The sequence below is a fragment of the Mesoplodon bidens genome, assembly GCF_964165515.1.
Source record: "Mesoplodon bidens genome assembly, contig: HAP1_SCAFFOLD_84, whole genome shotgun sequence".
Classification (NCBI taxonomy): domain Eukaryota; kingdom Metazoa; phylum Chordata; class Mammalia; order Artiodactyla; family Ziphiidae; genus Mesoplodon; species Mesoplodon bidens.
In genome coordinates, this window is record NW_027672468.1 from 1,565,512 (window position 1) to 1,571,929 (window position 6,418).

The following is a 6,418-nucleotide window of genomic DNA, read 5'->3' on the forward strand; positions in this document are numbered from 1 at the left end:
TTTTATCTTTTTTCCTATATACACTTAGCACTGCTTGGATTTGTTTTCCATAGCATGCATCAGTTTTACATAAAAATAAATAATTTTTTAAACTATATTAGTTACACATATTGCCTACTGAAAGGAAGCTCGCCTCACAGGAATATTTTCACCACCAGGAGAATATCGACAGAAGAAAGCAAAAAGGCAAATTCAGATGTTCTGAGAACACCTAAAATATGGCACAGAAATAACAAAAATCACAAACATTCACACGTCACAATGGTTTACTCAAAAAAATGTGCCTGCATTCTTTGAAGAACCTAATGATGAATCAGGGTTTCTGGGGGTCAAAACAAGTTGAACACACAAATTCTGGCTTTACCAGACAACCTCCTGCCCTTGGAGAAACTGACCCAGTACAATTTACACCGGTAAACAAGTTGGTATGACTCTCTAGTAGTATGCTGAGAAACGTTCAATTTGCTTTAGACAATTGGTAGCTTTTAAAATAAAGATAGATGCGTATATAAATATATATGCACACACACACATATAGACATATAAATTAAAAATCTCCATGTTATGTCTACTATTTATTCTTGAACGAGGAATATGAACCTTACTGAATTCAGGAAGGCTCAGAAGCATAATCCCAGCCACCGGTGAAGTGACAGACCACTACGCTTTACGCGGCTCCGAGCCAGGGCCACCGACGTCACCCTGACTCCAGCCAGCAATCCGAATGGACTACAAGCTGCTGCGGCCACACCCTCCACACAGATCATACTTCTCTCCTAGAAAACAACTCAAACTATTATTTAGAAATCAAATTATATTGGCACGTATACTTATCTAAGTTGATGGAAATAAACGGCCATAACACTTCGTTTATAATTTTTAAGTAGCTCCTCCCCATCTCTTGTTTATTGACAAGTTGATAAACTTGGCCCCAAATCTACTATGCATTTTAAACTGCTAAGCATTTAAAACAACAGGCAAAGGACCTTACTTCTTGTGCTGGGCCTGTATTTAGAATCTTAAATAGAGTCTGACAGATAATTATAGACTAATTTGCATTTAATATCAATACCATGCCTACTTCTTAAACAGAGGACAAAAGTGCATGTGTAAGATCTGGTCTACTTAGTTGTACGTCCCTCTGCAATATTCTTAGCCTTTCATGAATATGCTCTATATTTTTAAACTACACAAGGTCCTTTGCAAGTAGAAATGATTTCCCCTGTTATTTTGGCATCACTCCCTGCTCCAGTAAAACACTGGACTGTCCATAAATGTATACAGACTTTAAAACAGTGTAGATTGAATACTTATGGTATTAGAAATGAAACTTCTTGCTAACAACTGCAAAAATCAAGCACACCAGCTGATAGAGAGGCACTTACTGACTCCCCAAAACTCCCGCCTTACCTAAAAATAGTGTCCCAGCTTCCCAGCCAAAAGGACAGACCAAAAAAGCTATATCTTCATTCAACTCAAAGACACAGACCCTCGCTTCACCACAAACTTCAGTACTATGGCATTTCCCATTTTAGAATGCTTCGTGTGACAACCTGTTCGGTGGCCAACCACCAACGTCACTTTGAAGTCAATACTAACACTTCACATGGTCTACACGTGTGAAAATTGTGGAAAATGTCTTGACACAGCTCAGGCCAAACAACACTAGCCACACAAGATGACCTATTTCTAAATATTCCCTTTTGGATTATAAACAAACATCTCCATAGGCCCTAAAGTAGATCATTGGTTCTTTCCACAAAGTAATATGTATTTAAAAAAAGATAAAAGGTACAGATTGGGAGGTCTAAGGCATGAATATGCCTCCATCTGTTAGCTGAAAATAAATAAATTTTAAAATCCGTATTTGCTCTGCTAAGAATAAAAATAAAAATATATGTAATACACACAAGCACTTCTGAGTTTCAAACACAAGCAAATGTGGTGTGTGCACTTACAAAAAGATCTTGGTTTATGTCCACCTTCCTCTCCCAAGTTTTTTTTTTAAGGCAAAAATGTCAATTGTATGCCTCAACCTGGAATAAAATAAAGCACAGCTTACTCTTCTTAAACAGATGTGTGATAGAGATGAAAACTTTGTGAGTGAATTTCAAAATTCAAAGGCTACTCAGATGTGTTAAAGGAAAAACAAAACCCTGCAGTAACCAATCTACAATAACAACTTACATTTTCTCAATAAACCATAGTAAAATATTTTACAGACACACACACTCAACTCGCACTGTAGTATAGTACATCTACAATGACTAAAATAAAAAAATAAAAAGATATATTTTTAAAGTTGAGAAAATTGCTTGTGAAGAATGTAAAATTAGCAACACTGTCCTTCTCACCAGTACAGAATACTGACTGTTCATTGACACTCTATTCATAATGTTCTATAAATCCAAAGCCTTATGAGTCAGATTAAATAAAGCAACACTCTGAATTCACACACTACATGTGACCAGAAGATAATGACAAGCCAGTCTTACCCCTAATAACCTAACCAAAATGCAACACTATCATTTTTATTTCCAAATAATTATGAGAGAGCCAAGCACTGTTCCATTTTTCAGAAAATAAAAGCAGGATTTGCCTGAAATCATTCTTTCCAATGCAAAGGGTGTACTTTACACGAGTCCCACAAACTGTAGACACACAAAATCCGCATACACAATCACTAACACTCAATGCAGACTAAGTGATGGACACCAAAGCACAGATAAAATTAAGACATTCAATTAAAGTTACACAAGGGAATTTAAATAGGCAAACTATAATTACCCCTGGTGAAGATACTAATCAAGGATGGCTGCAAATAACATTTGGCTCTGGATAAGCTCCAGTAGCTGAAAAGTTTGGTATACTTGACACAGATGTCCTTTCCAAATCTAGCCCTGCCTCTACTCCCATTTGACTGAGTGAGTGATTTGGAAATAAAGATGGCCCCATCAAGTTACTTAGTTGCAGTCTCACCCTCATGACTTGATTAAAATAAAGAAGGAAAAAAGGTAAATCATTTTTAACTGCAGTCTCACCTTACACATCTCACCAGCACTGTAGTTCTTTAGTCATCAATGATTTCATCCAATTCCTGAGATAAACAGAAAAGTAAAATATGTCTAGACAACACCAGTAAAGAGACATGTAGAAAACATTCTATCAGCCTGAAGTGAAAGGGCATATAAATTTCAAATGGAAAATGTTACCAAAATGGTACAGTACGCAGCTTTGTAAATGAGTCTGTTTGCTTTACTTTAAAACAAAAACATTTCCTCTCTGTGTGAGAAAAGAATAATTATAAAGTGTTCTTAAAATCCAAACATAAAAATGTCATATCTCACTGAGCTTACTTTCAAAAAATCAAATGAAAAAGAAGGAGAAAAAAGAAGAGATGATGGAGAAGAAATCCATTCATACGAGTTTAAGAGAGAGCAAAATTAAGAACAAACTAGCCAGGACGACGCCTTCCTCCCGCCTCCCCCCGCCCAACTCTAGGAATACCACTGTCTCTGGAGTTACACATCTATAAACGATTTGCCTGAAAAGTGTAAGTGGTGAGGGTGAAGGAACAACAATTTTGAGTGCCAAACACAACCTGAGGGTCTCAATCCAAGAAGAATCCTAAGACCCTGATTTCCAACCCTGGCTGGACAATCCTCAGCAAAGGGGAGGGTGCAGAAGGCTCAAATAATTTGGGGGGAGAGCAATCAAAGTTCCTTAGATAAAGCTGCGGTCCCTTAGCTCAAGAAAAGGGAAGTCTTGAAGGAATCTCCAGGAAAGGATCCTCTGTTTTTGTTTTTGTTGATGTGCTTGTGGCCCAATGAGAATTTCCGAGGAGGGGGCGGAGAAAGGGGGTAAAGAAAGTGAAGCTCAGGCAACAGCCCTAGGCGGGGGAGGGAGGGGTGCACCCCTGACCCACATTTCCCCGCGCTCACACTCCGGCCCCCGCCCCACCCCGCGTGGAAGTCCGAGCCCAGAGGGGGCAATCGAGCGGGGCATGGGAGGCCTGCACGCTCCCCACCCCCAGCCGCGACACGGAGGAGGGGAGCGTGCAAGGCGGCTCGACTCCCCCTCCCGGCGTGCCGTGGGCTGGACAAACCTCCCGCAGGCTCGTGGCCGGGGTCTGCGAGGCCCCCTCCACGGCCTGGGCCGAGGGCTCCGAGGCCCCCACCGGAGGGGAAGGGGGCCAGGGAGGCAAAGAAGCTGTAACCAGCCCCAGCGTCCGGGCCTCGCCTCGTAGAGCCCCGCTTCCCAGGCCCCGCCGCGGGCCGTCTGGGCCCCAGGCCCGCCCCGGGGCCGACCCTCCCGGGACTTGGAGGACCGGAGGGGAGTCCGGTTCTCTCTCTGGAGGGCTCCGGCAGCTCGCGGAGCAATCCCAGCAGCAAAGAAGGGGGAATTCAGGACTTACCTCTCATTACTTTCTACGCCATCTTGGATCCAATATGGCAACGCCCCCACAAAGCATTATGGGTAAGAAAGAACCTTTAAAGTGACCGCTCCCCTCCCTCGGCCTCGGACTCCCGCCTCCCGCCGCCGGCACCGCCCCTCGGGCCGCACCTCCCACCTGGAAAGTTGCCCCCGGCGGCTTGGAGTCCCAGAGGCCCGCAGCCCTGTCCCCACCTCCCCCGTACTGTTTTCCTTTAAAACCGCCCCCCATGTTTAAAAACGTGGCTTTGGGTCTTTCCCGTCGCTCCTGCCCCGGCCTCCCTTCCCCCCACCCTTCGCCTCCACGCCGGTTCCCTGTACCCCGCCGCCCTCCTGTCCTGGCAGACACCCCGCGTCTGCATTTAATCAGCCCGAGGTTTCTCTGCTGCTGGCAGCAAAGAGCCGCTCATTGATTGATTTATCCGTCTGTTATTGCTCTAGATCTTCGTTGCCCGGAGGCGGGCTTCGTTGCCCGGAGACGGGCTTCGTTGCCCAGAGAGGGGTCGCCATCGGGGCCCTGCAGCTCGGCAGCCCTGCAGACCAACCGGCCCTCTGACTGCAGCATCCGCGTATGGAAAGATGCTTGTGTCCTGCCAAACCGTTCCGGGGCCGTCGGGCTCTGGAACCTGGGCGGACACTGTGTCCCCGAGCCTACCGGCATTGGAGGGCGTTAGGGAGGGGGAGGGGGAGTACTAAGCGAAAAGCAACTTTTACCCGTGTTGACTCTCCCTTCCGCTGTCTCCTCCCCTCGGCCAGTAATGCGATCTGCGACCCTCTAGATGGGGACCCCATCCCTCCCCTAGAAATGTGGTTTGGGGCTCTGCCGAATCCACCCTTTTACAGTCCGGGCTGCTTGCGCACTGGGACTTCCCGAGGCAGGTAACTCGGGGGCACAGATAGCGAGCTCTGGCCGGCGAGCAGAAGCGCGCAAGGGCTCGAGGGAGGAGCCGGGGCCGGAAGGAGGGTGCGCACGCTGCAGTCCACCTGCCGCGTCCCAGCCGGTTGGCGAGCGCCGGCGCCCGGGCGAGCGGAGGACTGCGGGCACAACTCTGGCCCAAGGCTGGTTGGGGGCCGCTTAGGTAGCCTGGCTGTGATGGGGCGCGCTGGAAGTAGGGGCGCCTAGATGCCAGCCGGGGAACCAGGCGAGCGACCCCGCAGTCCACGCCCGCCGCCTGGGCCTCTGCTCCTGCCCGAGGGCTCGCTGCAGGGGAGCTGAGCGCTCTCGCGATACTCGCCGCCCGCTTTCGGTTGCGCGGGCGAGCAGAGCTCCGTCCCGTGCCCTCGCGCGGTGGTCCCCTTGCCTCGGGGCCCGTTGGTCAGTCCGCTGCACTCTCGCCTCCCATTGCCACTGGTCTCTGCTTTGCAGACTTTGGGGGCCTACTCTGGTTGCTTTTTTGTTTCCCCCAAGCAAATTTTGACCAAGAGGTGTCCAAGGGAAAATTCCTCCAGGACACCAAGACTTGCGAAATTGTATTCGGTATAAAATGCTGTTGAAAGGCTCTGAAATTAGAAGAATGCACAGGCATTAAAACCCTCCTTCGGTGCACGGGGAGGGCCTGGGGCCTTCGGGTCCACCCAAGGGTTTTACGATCCACCAGACCCTAGGAGAAGCCTCTCTCGAGGAACCTGGACGGTTGCTGACAGAAGCCCTGCCCCCGGGGAGCTAAAAACTCCACCAGGCAATTGTCCCGGCCAAGTGAGAAGAGTGGGGTGTAGACTCCTTAAGGGATTGGCCCGGGGTCAGCGGTGAGGGAGGGAGCGAGGTGGTGAGTCACTGCAGGCCGGCTGAGAACGCGGCGTGCCAGGAGGGCCCTCACCTGAGTCACCGCTTCTCTGAGCTCCGAGTGAGTTGGGAAACTGGAGCCCGGAGCCAAGTTCTTGGACAATCCAGGCCCCACCGCCACGCGGGGCCGTGGGCTGGGGGTGGGGAGGCAGCGCTGCTCGCGACCCTCTGCCGCTGCCCGCTGCAAAATGAGGCGCCCTGCCC